We start from the raw sequence: 15,176 nt of genomic DNA on the forward strand, positions 1-15,176 counted from the left end.
ATACTCATTTTCGTTTTTTCATTTAGCATGAATTCGCTGCACACTATTGAGGAAAATAATAGTATTTTCCTACACACGTGTTTGACAACAGCTGATAATTGGATAAAGGGGATGGGCTGTGCCTAAATGAACAAATGGCGTGGAACAACCCAATTGCACTTAAGATGACGCCTCCTTTGCATGGATGAGCTTAGTATGTTGATTTGTTGCTTACATACATTTTTACTGAAAAGTATTTTCTAAATAGTGTGTAGTATGGTTAGTACATAGTATACACTGAGTGTACAAAACAGTGCTCTTTCCATGACATAGACTGACCAGGTGAATCCAGCTGAAGGCTATGATTCCTTATTGCTGTAATTTGTTAAATCCACTTCAATCAGTGTCGATGAAGTCGAGGAGACATGTTAAAGAAGGATTTTTAAGCCTTGAAACAATTGAGACATGAATTGTGTATGTGTGCCATTCGTAGGTTCCAGATGCACCGGTTTAAGTGTGTCAAGAACTGCAACTCTGCTGGGTTTTTCACGCTCAACAATTTCGTGTGTGTATCAAGAATGGTCCACCACCCAAAGGACATCCAGCCAACTTGACACAACTGTGGGAAGCATTGGAGTCAACATGGCCAGCATCCCTGTGGAACGCCTTTGACACCTTGTAGAGTCCATGCCTTGTCGAATTGAGGCTGTTCTTGATGTGTATTTTTAATGGATTATCAGATAAATTGAGTTAATCATGAACATATAGTTAACATTCTTGGTGGCTAACTGAATTGGGCCGTTTGTTTGAATAGAGTTTGGGCTAGACTTTTGTCTCCTTGGTATCTTCTTGATTGATTACAGCTTGAGGGGGTGAGGTTTGTGTAATTTAGGGCCTTGTCATGTTTAAACTAAACATGAGTGTGTGTGCAAGACAGGGGAGCGGGTGATTGGTTGGAGTAATAGTTCAGCCGTCCTCAGGGACAAAGGAAGTGGGCGGAGCAATAAAAAAGCGGGAAAACTGAAGAGGACTATATAAGATGGAGGGAGACCGTAAGAATGTGTGCCCTTCTGCAGACGGGTATCGGCTTTGTTGAAAACTTTATAAAGTCATTTCTTGATGTAAGACCTTATTTGTAATAAAGTATAGTGGTTATTTTCCACAACATTCTGAGGGCAAAAGGGGGTGCAACTCAGTATTAGGAAGGGGTTCCTAATGTTTTGTACACTCAGTGTATACTTTTAGTAAGCAGTAGGTAGAAAGATTTCGGATACAGCCGCTGTTTTCCTTCAGCCCTGTTCCCACCCGCCCCATCCCCATTCCCAGTTTGTTTTGACCATTTTATTTGGTTGAGAATTATGTTTTCAATTTGGGCATTTGTGTCGTGTTAATCTCATAAATGTCCCGTCTTTAATTTGGATTCCCTGTGTGATGTCAGGGGTTAATTCCAATAACTTTGTTTGCGTTTTTTTCTTTTTGTTGTTAATTTTTTCAACTCCTCCTTTTGTTGTTTTACTCTCACAGTTTCTTAATTGTTTTCTCCAAATGCATCAAAAGGAACTTTTTTGAAGGGAGCCTGATCAAATAGCTGACGCTTGTTTTCAAAGTCCCCTCTTATGTTGGCATCTTATCTTAATTGGACAATTCCCAAGGACGACGGAAGCTCCTTTAGAGAAGCAAGGTTAAGAAATGTTTGCTCTAATATATGTGGGCTGCTTCAGGTCCAAAATCTCCACCCTACAAGGGAAGGTGAATCCAGATCTTCGTTGCCATTTATCTTCAGTTAAATTGTCAAATCTGATAACATAACAATGGTAACAGTGAGATGCATCATCATCACTGTCTATTGTCTCTGTGGAGCTACAGTATAACAAATTCTATATATTATCTGCAGTTGTGCTTTGGAAGCACCTTACAATCGCTATAGCAGTTTGATATAAAGTGGACAGTGTTACTCTCACAGCTTTATAAACAACAAGATCAACCGTTGTCATATTCACTGAAAGTATCATCGCCTTAGAATGCAAGTCTCCCTTTCTAAAGGCCTCATCTATGTTCTCTATTGAGTTTCTCAGGGCCACGCTCCTCATCTCTGATGCTCAATGGCTTGCTGGGGACCTCGGAGCACCATTATGCCACATATTTGCTATGACTCACCTGGGGAATGATCAAACAGCCTTTGATGCAAGGCCACAGATATGTTTCTGACCGTGCACCTAAGCTATTCTAAAAGTGTTTGTCGCTGCGTTTGCCTCAATAGATATGTGAGCGTCTCCTCTGTTTATTTTATATCACAAGGCCATAACTGAAGCCTTGTATTTATTGAAACCCGAGCGAAATACGTCTGTCTGAGCTTAGTTTATATCACCCTGTGTTTGGTAAGCAGTTTCAACATTCTGTAAGCCTGAAGGGTTACGTGTGTTTTTATGTGGCGTTTATATATGTCTGGTGCCTGCTTTCTGACATTTAATTCATGTTCTCAGTCCACCTCTTAAACTGCATCATATTTATGACCGCATATTGAAAGAGAAATTCAATTTTGCCCAAAAAGTTTATCGGGAATCCACTGCATTATTGCCAGGACTGGTCCATTAATAAAGATCAAATTGATATCAAATACTACCTGAAATATTGAGCAGCTGGTTGCAATTTGCCTAACCCTTTCAAAAAAAGCGAGCAGAAAATAACGATTTATGCTAAATAAATTGGGTGTGACACGGATAAAAACCCAACCATCTGTTATTCTTCATTCAATTAAGTAGTTCAATGTGTGTGTGTGTGTGTGTGTGTTGTGCATGTTGTGCGTGCATATGCTGTATAGTTAAATACACACTGACTGTGTGTGTGTGTCCTTTTATGTACAGTGGGGGAAAAAAGTATTTAGTCAGCCACCAATTGTGCAAGTTCTCCCACTTAAAAAGATGAGAGAGGCCTGTAATTTTCATCATAGGTACACGTCAACTATGACAGACGAATTGAGATTTTTTTTCCTGAAAATCACATTGTATGATTTTTAATGAATTTATTTGCAAATTATGGTGGAAAATAAGTATTTGGTCACCTACAAACAAGCAAGATTTCTGGCTCTCACAGACCTGTAACTTCTTCTTTAAGAGGCTCCTCTGTCCTCCACTCGTTACCTGTATTAATGGCACCTGTTTGAACTTGTTATCAGTATAAAAGACACCTGTCCACAACCTCAAACAGTCACACTCCAAACTCCACTATGGCCAAGACCAAAGAGCTGTCAAAGGACACCAGAAACAAAATTGTAGACCTGCACCAGGCTGGGAAGACTGAATCTGCAATAGGTAAGCAGCTTGGTTTGAAGAAATCAACTGTGGGAGCAATTATTAGGAAATGGAAGACATACAAGACCACTGATAATCTCCCTCGATCTGGGGCTCCACGCAAGATCTCACCCCGTGGGGTCAAAATGATCCCAGAACCACACGGGGGGACCTAGTGAATGACCTGCAGAGAGCTGGGACCAAAGTAACAAAGCCTACCATCAGTAACACACTACGCCGCCAGGGACTCAAATCCTGCAGTGCAAGACGTGTCCCCCTGCTTAAGCCAGTACATGTCCAGGCCCGTCTGAAGTTTGCTAGAGTGCATTTGGATGAGAAGAGGATTTGGAGAATGTAATATGGTCAGATGAAACCAAAATAGAACTTTTTGGTAAAAACTCAACTCGTCGTGTTTGGAGGACAAAGAATGCTGAGTTGCATCCAAAGAACACCATACCTACTGTGAAGCATGGGGGTGGAAACATCATGCTTTGGGGCTGTTTTTCTGCAAAGGGACCAGGACGACTGATCCGTGTAAAGGAAAGAATGAATGGGGCCATGTATCGTGAGATTTTGAGTGAAAACCTCCTTCCATCAGCAAGGGCATTGAAGATGAAACGTGGCTGGGTCTTTCAGCATGAAAATTATCCCAAACACACCGCCCGGGCAACGAAGGAGTGGCTTCGTAAGAAGCATTTCAAGGTCCTGGAGTGGCCTAGCCAAAGGGTATATAACAAAGTATTGAGAAACTTTTGTTATTGACCAAATACTCATTTTCCACCATAATTTGCAAATAAATTCATAAAAAATACTACAATGTGATTTTCTGGATTTTATTTTCTCATTTTGTCTGTCATAGTTGACGTGTACCTATGATGAAAATTACAGGCCTCTCTCATCTTTTTAAGTGGGAGAACTTGCACAATTGGTGGCTGACTAAATACCTTTTTTCCCCACTGTATACTGTAGTTCACTACACATCTACCTGTCAGTGTGTGGACCTGTGGGATGTTTAAGGGGATTTTCATAAAGTCTACCGTCATGGGGCTGAGAGAAAAAAAGTCAGTTTTAAAGCAAATTTCCTGCAATTCAACACATTTTGCCACAGGGCTGAGAAACAATGTGCAGTTTTAAAGCTAATTTCCTGCAATTCTACAATTTTGCCATGGGGCGGAGAGAACATTTTACCGTTTAAAGCTAGTTCCCTGCAATTCTACACATTTTGTCATGGGGTTGGTAGAAAAAAATCTGTTTTAAAGCTAATTTCCTGCAATTCTACATATTTTGACATGGCTTATGCTGTGTTCTTATTCTATCTGAGTGTCTCAAACATTATAACAAAATCAATGAGGGCTCCATGCCAAGACATTTTTGGAATTTTAGATTCTCTCTGACTGTCTAGTTTTTATTGGTTAGTTCTGAATGATGATGTTATTTAAACATATATAGCTTTGTTATCTTTTCAACATACTTTATATATGTTTTTTGTTGTTTAAGTTTACACTGACAACGTTTTACCATCCTGAAAATTATTATTATTATATTTTTTTAAAATATATTTATTGGAGTGGCGGCAACAATTTAGCACCAGCGGCTTGCCACTGCTAAATGAATATAGGGGAAACACTGAAATATAATCATTAGAATATGAATCATACACCCAGTACATTCATATTTGAGACTGTATTAACATACTGTCTACTGTTATTTCAAATGACAGATGAACTGGGTTCTCAAACAATCATCTTTTCATCAGCACTTCAGAAGACACACGCACACATTATATAGCATTACACATTTCACATTACATCACATAGCATGAGCTATGGGCTTGTCACGTTTGGGCCCTCTTCACATGTGCTTTCCAATAGGCCAGGCTGAGTCATGGTCAGCCATTGTGGTCCCAGCGCAAGCACGGGGGGGATCAGATGGTGTCGGCAGCTCCGGCTGTGACCTGTGTGAACCGTGGCCCACATCCTCGGCGCAGGTGAGCGGATACAGAGCTGCAGAGGAAGGGGAGGGCTCACAGCTAAACAATCTGGACACAGACTCCAGCAGGTGTAAAAGCTGATCTGAGTCCAGTTCTTAGGAGCTAAGGAAGCACGCAACGTGACACCACACTGCGTCAGTGTAGTGTAAGGGCAACATTTTTGTAAAGCAAAAGAATTGTGCAAAGTGCAAAAAATATCCATAAACCTCAATCTGGCAGCATGATTGGATTTGAAACTTTTCTTTAACAATGTGTGTTATAAAGAGGAGACTCTTTATGTAATGCTCAGCTTACTAAAGTAAAATAATCGGCTCCTTATAACGCATATTGTTGGTTTCAAATTAAGTCACACTGCGAGATTACTGTATTTTTTGCACTTTACTGTATTTTTTTATTACTGTATTTTTTGGCACAATTATTTTGCATTAGGAAAATGTAGCCCTATGTCTTCTTCTGGATTGATTGAAGTGAAGCATCTTACTCTTTGATTAACTATAAAGTCACAAATATAATAAGATTTTTTAACCACATGGATTTTTTGGGTTGGGATTGATGGCCTTTTGTGATACAGTCTTCCCACATGCATAGTAGTGATTTCCATACCTTTACCTGTATAGGCTACTTAATTCCCGCCTTGTTTTGTGAGCGGGCATGCATTGTGTGAGATTGAGCCATTAAAGCACTGGTCTGGCCTCAGTCCTATTTCCAGCTTTAGAGGGAGCCTTGTGGCTGTTGCACAGCATGGAGAGACACTGGGCTCTAATGACTGGCTCGGCTCATTACAATATCCACTAGTTTAGAACACTTAGAATACAGAGGATTCTGTGTTTGGAGGGCGGGTTTGTTTTACTTATGATGCTTTGTGTGGGGGGTGGGTGGGTGCATCAACCATTCAATTTTTTTGCGAGTCGTGTGCGTGTGCATGTATTAATCAACCTTTTTCTTTTTCGAGGTATGAAACCAGTCATTTTACTAACCACAACCATGTCCAAAATAGCATCTCGCTTATTATTCATAATAACATTGACTTGTGTTGTTTCGACTCGGCCATAGATAAAGCTATTGTGCTTGACCTCGCCCCACCTGTCTAGATGAATGGGGTGAGTCCCAAATGGCACCCTATTCCCTATATAGTGCACTTTATAGCACTTTATAGGAAATAGGGTGCCATTTGAGATGCAGCCTTATTTTTTGGGGCTACATTTCGGTTGGCTCCGACTATCTATCAGCTCTTCCTCCTTGGTGAAATGCCCCAAGATCATTTGAATTAATTTCCCCGGGTTAATCAGAGATCATTTATGTAAATTCCTAAAATGGGTTTCATTAGTGTGCCTGAAATTCTGTATTTGGCTGTGCAAACCGAGTAATGATGATAATACCCCGCTATTGATGGGTTCATAGAAGGCAATGGGTGGTTATTTTAGGATGGAGGGGTGCGGGGTTGACATGGAGGGAGCGAGAGGGTTGCTCTGTCTCTGGACAATACCTTTGGAGCTCCATTCAGTCAAAGGTTGGAATGGGAAATACCCTCTGTTCTCTGTTGAGGGGGATTCCATTGATTGTGTCTTTTGAACGCTATTGTACTGTGCTGTGCTGTTTTCAATGAAGTCTAGTGTACTGGAAGATGGCGCTGCAGTGGATAGCTGCCATCTTACAGACTCCTGACCAATTCTGTTATTTTGGGTGTTTTTTTATGCTGATCTTAACTTTACATAATATTTTCGCCATTATTTCTTATGACCGAAAGCAGCTTCTGGACATCAGAACAGCGATCACTAACCTCGATTTGGATGAAGATTTCTACTTCAATGAGTCGGCTGCTGTGGATGTGTACTGCTCATTCCGGACCAGGCCCTAATCCCCGGGACTCGAAAGAGGAAGAGACGGTGCAAGAGAGGCAAACGAGCGGCTCCCTGACCAGACTACGTGTGACACTCTGGCTCCACGGACCTTGATATTTGAGCCAGGGTTGTTTAGTTTCATTGTTTGGGTGTATTTCTATGTTGGGGATTTCTGGTTGTGCATTTTCTATGTTTGGTTAATTGTTCTTGATTAGTCGTATGACTCCCAATCGGAGGTAACGAGTGTCAGCTGTCGGCTCGTTATCTCTGATTGGGAGCCATATTTATACGTTGTGAGTTCACTTTGTGTTGTGGGTTATTGTTTCTTTGTTGCTGTTAGTAGTATTCAGTATAGAACTTCACGGATCGTCATTTGTTGTTTTCTTCGTGGTTGCTTTAAGTTAATAAAGTCATCATGTTCACTCGCAACGCTGCGCATTGGTCTCCTCCTTCAGACGAGCGTGACAGAATAACCCACCAAAAAAGGACCAAGCAGCGCGTCCAGGAGCAAGGGGTCTGGACACAGGAGTTATGGATGCCTCCTAAGGACTTTTGGACATGGGAGGAGATTCGGGCTGGAAAGGGTCCTTGGGCACAACCGGAGGAACATCATCGCCCTCGTGAAGAGCTGGAGGCAGCTGCAGCCGAGAGGAGGTGGTCTGAGGAGGAATATCACCGCCCTCGTGAAGAGCTGGAGGCAGCTGCAGCCGAGAGGAGGTGGTATGAAGAGGAAGCGCGGAGTCGAGGCTGGAAGCCCGTGGTTACTCCCCAAAAATTTTTTGGGGGGGGGCACATGGCTTGGGCGCCTGGGCAGCAGGAGGCTGCCACAGGGAGAAAAGGAGAGAAGGCTATCGGATTACGGGAGCCATTGGCGAGTAGAGGGAGGGAAGTTGTTGTGGCACGGCATGAGAGACTGAAGTGTGTTCCCAGTCTGGTCCGGTCCGTTCTTGATCCCCAGTTAAGGCCAGTGGTGGGTGTTCCCGGTACGGTCCGGCCTGTTCCTACTCCACGCACCAGGTCCACGATGTGCGTCGCCAGCCGGCCTGAACTGCCCGTCTGCCCAACGCCGTCTGAACTGCCCGTCTGCCCAACGCCGTCTGAACTGCCCGTCTGCCCAACGGCGCCTGAACTGCCCGTCTGCCCAACGGCGCCTGAACTGCCCGTCTGCCCAACGCCGTCTGAACTGTCCGTCTGCCCAACGCCGTCTGAACTGCCCGTCTGTACTGAGCCTGCAAAGCCGCCCGTCGGCCATGAGCCTTCAGAGCCGTCCGCCAGACCGGGAGCCGCTAGAGCTCTCCGCCAGACAGGATCAGCCAGAGCCTTCCGCCAGACAGGATCAGCCAGAGCCTTCCGCCAGACAGGATCAGCCAGAGCCTTCCGCCAGACAGGAGCAGCCAGAGCCTTCCGCCAGACAGGAGCAGCCAGAGCCTTCCGCCAGACAGGAGCAGCCAGAGCCTTCCGCCAGACAGGATCAGCCAGAGCCTTCCGCCAGACAGGATCAGCCAGAGCCTTCCGCCAGCCATGAGCAGCCAGACCCGTCAGCCAGCCATGAGCAGCCAGATCCGTCAGCCAGCTATGAGCAGCCAGATCCGTCAGCCAGCCATGAGCAGCCAGATCCGTCAGCCAGCCATGAGCAGCCAGATCCGTCAGCCAGCCATGAGCAGCCAGATCCGTCAGCCAGCCACGAGCAACCAGATCCGTCAGCCAGCCACGAGCAGCCAGACCCGTCAGCCAGCCATGAGCAGCCAGACCCGGCCAGCCAGCCATGAGCAGCCAGACCCGTCAGCCAGCCACGAGCAGCCAGATCCGTCAGCCAGCCGCGAGCAGCCAGATCCGTCAGCCAGCCACGAGCAGCCAGATCCGTCAGCCAGCCATGAGCAGCCAGATCCGTCAGCCCGCCAGGATCCGCTCAGATCCGTCAGCCAGCCAGGATCCGCCAGAGCCGTCCTGCCAGGATCCGCCAGAGCCGTCCAGCCAGGATCCGCCAGAGCTGTCCAGCCAGGATCCGCCAGAACCGTCTAGCCAGGATCCGCCAGAGCCGTCCAGCCAGGATCCGCCAGAGCCGTCCAGCAAGGATCCGCCAGAGCCGTCCAGCCAGGATCCGCCAGAGCCGTCCAGCCAGGATCCGCCAGAGCCGTCCAGCCAGGATCCGCCAGAGCCGTCCAGCCAGGATCCGCCAGAGCCGTCCAGCCTGGATCCGCCAGAGCCGTCCCGCCAGGATCCGCCAGAGCCGTCCCGCCAGGATCCGCCAGAGCCGTCCCGCCAGGATCCGCCAGAGCCAGCCAGCCAGGATCCGCCATCTAGTCAGGTACTGCCCCTTAGTCCGGTACTGCCCCGTAGTCCGGTGCCGCCCCCTTAATCCAGTGGGGTTTAGTTGGGGGTGGTCATGAGGAAGGGAATACGGAAGCGGATAGTGACTAAGGTGGGGTGGGGACCACGACCTGGGCCAGAGCGCCACCAGGGACAGACGCCCACCCAGACCCTCCCCGAGACTGGATGCTGGTGCGCCCGGAGGTCGCACCTTTAGGGGGTAATGTGACACTCTGGCTCCACGGACCTTGATATTTGAGCCAGGGTTGTTTAGTTTCATTGTTTGGGTGTATTTCTATGTTGGGGATTTCTGGTTGTGCATTTTCTATGTTTGGTTAATTGTTCTTGATTAGTCGTATGACTCCCAATCGGAGGTAACGAGTGTCAGCTGTCGGCTCGTTATCTCTGATTGGGAGCCATATTTATACGTTGTGAGTTCACTTTGTGTTGTGGGTTATTGTTTCTTTGTTGCTGTTAGTAGTATTCAGTATAGAACTTCACGGATCGTCATTTGTTGTTTTCTTCGTGGTTGCTTTAAGTTAATAAAGTCATCATGTTCACTCGCAACGCTGCGCATTGGTCTCCTCCTTCAGACGAGCGTGACACTACGTCGATGAGTAAATAAACCACCTCTACACTCCGTTCTATTGGCGAACGTACAATCACTGGAGAACAAACTGGACGAGGTCTGTTTGAGACTATCCTATCAACAGGACCTAAAGAACTGTAATATCCTATGTTTTAGGAGTCGTGGCTGAACAAAGACGTGGTCCTCTGTAGCTCAATTGGTAGAGCATGGCGCTTGTAACACCAGGGTAGTGGGTTCGATCCCCGGGACCACCCATACGTAAAAATGTATGCGCACATGACTGTAAGTCGCTTTGGATAAAAGCGTCTGCTAAATGGCATATTATTATATTATTATAATATACTGTACATCTAGATGGTTTTTCTATGCATCACCAAGACCGAACGGCATCTTCGGGTAAGGTTAAGCGGGAGGTGTGTGTCTCTTTGTTAACAACAGCTGGTGAGTGATCTCTAATCATAAGTGTCGAGGTTTTGCTCGCCTGAGTTAGAGTACCTCATGATAAGCTGCTGACCATACTATTTGCCAAGAGAGTTTTCATCTACCACCACAAACCGATGCTGGCATATCACCTGTGCAACTAGAAGCTAAAAAACTCTCGATCACCTTTACTCCACACACAGAAACGCATACAAATCTCTCCCTCGCCCTCCATTTGGCAAATCTGACCAAATCAAACTATCCTCCTGATTCCTGCTTACAAGCAAAAACTAAAGCAGGAAGTACCAGTGGCGTGCTCAAAATGGAAGCGGTCCGATGAAGCAGATGCTAAGCTACAGGACTGTTTCGCTAGCACAGACTGGATTCCGGGATTCATCCGATAACATTGAGGAGTTTACCACATCAGTCAGCGGCTTCATTAATAAGTGCATCGCCGTAAAAAATCTGAGTGGCTGGTAGATTTTTTAATCTACCTGCCACAGTGGCTGGTTGACCAACAAGTTAGTTTCAGACCCTGAACAGGACCCTGAACAGCATCTACCCCAAGCCATAAGACTGCTAAATAGTTAGTCCGGGTAGCTAATGGTTAACTATTTAACTATCTGCATTGACCCTTTTTGCAACTCTTTTGACTCATCACATACGCTGCTGCTGCTGTTTATTATCTATCCTGTTGCCTAGTCACTTTATCCCTACATATATGTACATATCTACCTTAATTACCTCATACCCCTGCACATCGACTCGGTACTGGTACCCCGTGTATATAGCCAAGTTATCGTTACTCATTGTGTATTTATTCCTGGTGTTATTATTTTATTTTTGTTTGTCTCTGCGTTGTTGGGAAGGGCCCATAAGTAAGCATTTCACTGTTAGTCTACATTTTTGTTTACGGAGTATGTGACAAATACATGTTGATTTTATCTTTATTCAGGTCTTTTTAATCAAGTGGACCTGTCCCACATCCATTCTCATTTTACCTGATTGCTGTTCTGTTTTAAGGCTATCGGTAACAGTGATTTCAATCACAAAACTGTTCAATCTCATTGCCTTTGTCTATAGCTTTAAAGTAAGGAATGTTTTAGGTCAATGGTATTGTATTCCATTGCTCAGAAGAATTCTATAACCCTGCCACCGCATGTAATCATGATCATCAATTAAATGTGCTTTCATTGACTTGGGTGACAATCTCCCCATTCCCACTAACAGGATAAAGCTCTCTTACTAAGTGATGTGCCTGAATACTAGGTGCTCCATTTGGCAACTAAAAAGGGAGGCATTTCAATCTGTATTTCAGGATAAACACTGTATAAATTCACACTGTGTGTTTTCCTACTCCGACACCCATTTTAACATCACGCTTTGAAGATGATGATTAAAAAAACGACAATGAACATTCCTTGCCCGTGAGTTGTGCTTAAAATGAGCTGTTCAGAGGTATGAGTCATATTCGAAGTGGACGAGATCAATTGAAATTAGAGATCTCTCTTGCTCTCTCTCTCTGGAGACCCCAGGTTTCTGCATGGTAAGTGGTAGAGATAGCCAGCCTGCTGATGATGCTACCAATCATCCAACAGGGCCTTCCAAATTGGCTCACAGAGACAGGGAGCAATAAGAAAACTTGACAGAACAACCACGATTTTAACGCAGACGCCATCTGTGGCGTCGGCTCGAGACGGTGACTCTTAAAAACGTTTATTTGGCCAAATGTCTTCCGAGGTAGTTTTTTTTTTATGACGGAGAGGGACCTAGTCAGACCTCAACATGATCCGTGCGCTTTATTGTGTTTGTTCAAATGAAGTGCTAAAATAGCTACCGTATGCATTCCCTACGGTACTGCAGGTGCAATACACATACTACTGAATGAAGACTAACCACTATACCATATAGTGTCATTAGATCTTATGAAACATGCCTCTGTTTTGTCATCACTGCCATGGCAAATAACTACACGTCAGTATATAGGTCTTGAAAGCATTTTTTCAAAAGAACGGTCAGCAACGTGCCAGATTTGTTGCAATGCTGACAAATTATGTTGAACTACATCACATATAACAATACATTCCACTGCACCTCTCCGGTGTATGTGACAATACATTTTTTTGTATAATTTTTTTTGTACTAGCATACAGCACATAGTGCCGTTCAAACTGTTAGTTAGAGCGACGTGTTAAATCTTGACCTCTATCTAAGGAGTCTCAGTCACTTCTATTTGACACCATCTACTCCACACAGCCATGAACACCTGTCATGCCTCACTCACATTCTTGCCCTTCGCCGTGCAACTGAGTCACACAAACACATTGTACTCACCGAGACCTCTGACTGCATTACCCAACCACACTGGCGATGACATCTGAATCGGAACACAATCAATTGAAACCAGAGCGTCTCCTCTGAGGAAGCCATTATTCTTCATTTAGTTTTGTTTGCCGCCACTGCTGATTTGGTTGTTTAATGAGATGGGAGTATAACAAAAAGCATGAGAACATTATTTAGTGTAGAGGTGCTGACTAACAGTGAATAAACTGTAAGCTATAAAAACAAATAAAGAGAGTCGCACACTGTATAAACTCCCAGTAATTTATTGGGTAAGAAACCACCAACGTTTCGGCATCACTGTGCCTTCTTCAAGCTAATGTCATGAATGCTTGAACCTGGTTATGTAGACAAATAGTGGAATTAGTGCAACCAATGACAATAGTGAGGGGTGTGTCGTAATTGCTAGGTTAATCAGAATGAATTGAGCTAAACTGTTAAAAGACAATAGCCTACAGCATATTGAATATATTATGCCATTGTTATCATTAGCATGAGCATAACATTAGCATCAACATACATTGTTTCATTTAATTTCACCTATATATTTAAATATTTCCAATTTCATTATGCCAAAAGTGCAACAAGCATGTAGAGAGCGAGCAAAATGCCACTGGTTTTCTTTTTTTCCCTTTTCTTTTTTTAAGGAAACTGGAATCCCACTCGTATTTTTCAGATTTTATTGGGATAGATAGTTGGGGGGGTGTAGGTTGAATGAACCAGTGGGATTCATATGCACGCTAACCTGTACTCAATATGTGCTGCAGGCAGCATTACCCACTAGACCAGCCAGAGGCTCTCCTTATTTCCTTTTAGCTTATCGCTGTGCAGCTCTGTGTTTTTAGGTGAATGATGTATACCTCTGCACCCCAGATGTTTGTTGGCTCAATAAGGGTGGAGAGAAGTACAGAGTCAATCAAAGGGCAACTCCTCTGGAGGTAGTTTTGGAGTTGAGTGCCTTGCTCAAGGGCACAACAGAAGGAAATTGCACATATGCTGCATGTTACCATGGTATCCTCAGAGAATTGCTGTCGAGCAGCAAGATGTACTGGAAATAAAAACCTAAATATAAGTCTTCCCATAAAATGGCTGAAATGTGCCTTCTTTTAGATCTGGCTGTCTGTAATCCTCTAAAACACTAGAAAACTTGGATTCCTAAAAGGTACTTGAGGCCTAGGCTGTATAAAGTGGTGTCATGTTCTGCATATCACAATCTGAAGTTGAGAACTTACATTTTCCACTCCAATAGTAACTTTTTTCCCCACTTGATCCGCGCATTTGGCTGAAAAGCCAAATGCGCAGTCATATTCTCCTCTTCTGGGCTGGTGCGGGTGGGAATCGCTGTGAGTCAGCAATGAGAAAGAAGTTTCTGCTCCCTTGGCCGTATTCATCAGGCCAGATTGAAGAGCTGGGTGGTATTTGACAGGGCGCATGAGAAAGGATTGAAAGAGAGAGAGGGGGTGTGTACAGTAAGTGCATGCGTATTACAGATGTGTATGACAGCGTGGGTTTGTGTGTGCACCTGTGTATATGCAAGTCAATATGAATGCGTGAGAGAGAGAGCAAGCACACTCAGTCCCTGCATTTCCTGCCTGATTGAAACCACGGCAGATGGGCTGCGGAAAATTTGAAGGCAGACCCGCGCCGGTCTTCCCGTCTTTTTTTATTTATCTTGCCTTCATAAAAAAAAAGTGCAGCCTGGCCTCAGGCCACTGATGGGGGCCAGTGTGTGGTGATGCAATGGTGAGGGCCAGAGCGGCGCAGACTTGGTTAGGTGGCCTGACACCCGTGCCTGCCTCCTAAATTGCCCCAGCAGACCCCGGAGCGCAAGGGATTTTGCAACTTGCTCTCTGAAGCCATCGGTTTACGGTTGAATCAGATTCAGTTTCTCTCTCTGGCTGCCATGTCTCGTTTACGATACTGCAGCTAGCACGATGTGGCTGTTTAAACCAGTATGAACTTGACAAATGGAAGGTCCCAGCAGAGCGAGAGCTTGTCTTTGTGCTATGATAATCGTATATGATTATATTTGCATGATAACTGGAACCCCTCTTCAGGTCATACAGAGGCAACTGCAGTTGGATAACTAGGGCTGGGCGGTATACCATATTTTACGATATACCGGTATTGATGCATGGACCGGTTTGGGATGCATGGACCGGTTTGGGATTTTACTTTACCTTATATAACGGTATTTGAATGGTTGGTTTGTTAAATGTGATACGCTGTGTGTAAAGTCAGTTTTTATAGTTTACTTCGCTACTTAATAATAATAATAAATAATATGCCATTTAGCAGACGCTTTTATCCAAAGCGACTTACAGTCATGCGTGCATACATTTTTTTTTTTTTTTTTTTTGTGTATGGGTGGTCCCGGGGATCGAACCCACTACCTTGGCGTTACAAGCGCCGTGCTC

The 15,176-nt window shown here is 44.6% G+C and overlaps 1 protein-coding gene across 1 annotated transcript in view; it reads left to right on the forward strand.

The window, feature by feature from the left end:
• Positions 1-15,176, forward strand: part of LOC121580164 (rab effector Noc2-like) — a 129,249-nt gene that overhangs the window by 54,025 nt on the left and 60,048 nt on the right. The gene's annotated exons all lie outside the window — the stretch shown is intronic.

The sequence above is a fragment of the Coregonus clupeaformis genome, chromosome 13 (genome assembly GCF_020615455.1).
Source record: "Coregonus clupeaformis isolate EN_2021a chromosome 13, ASM2061545v1, whole genome shotgun sequence".
NCBI lineage: Eukaryota > Metazoa > Chordata > Actinopteri > Salmoniformes > Salmonidae > Coregonus > Coregonus clupeaformis.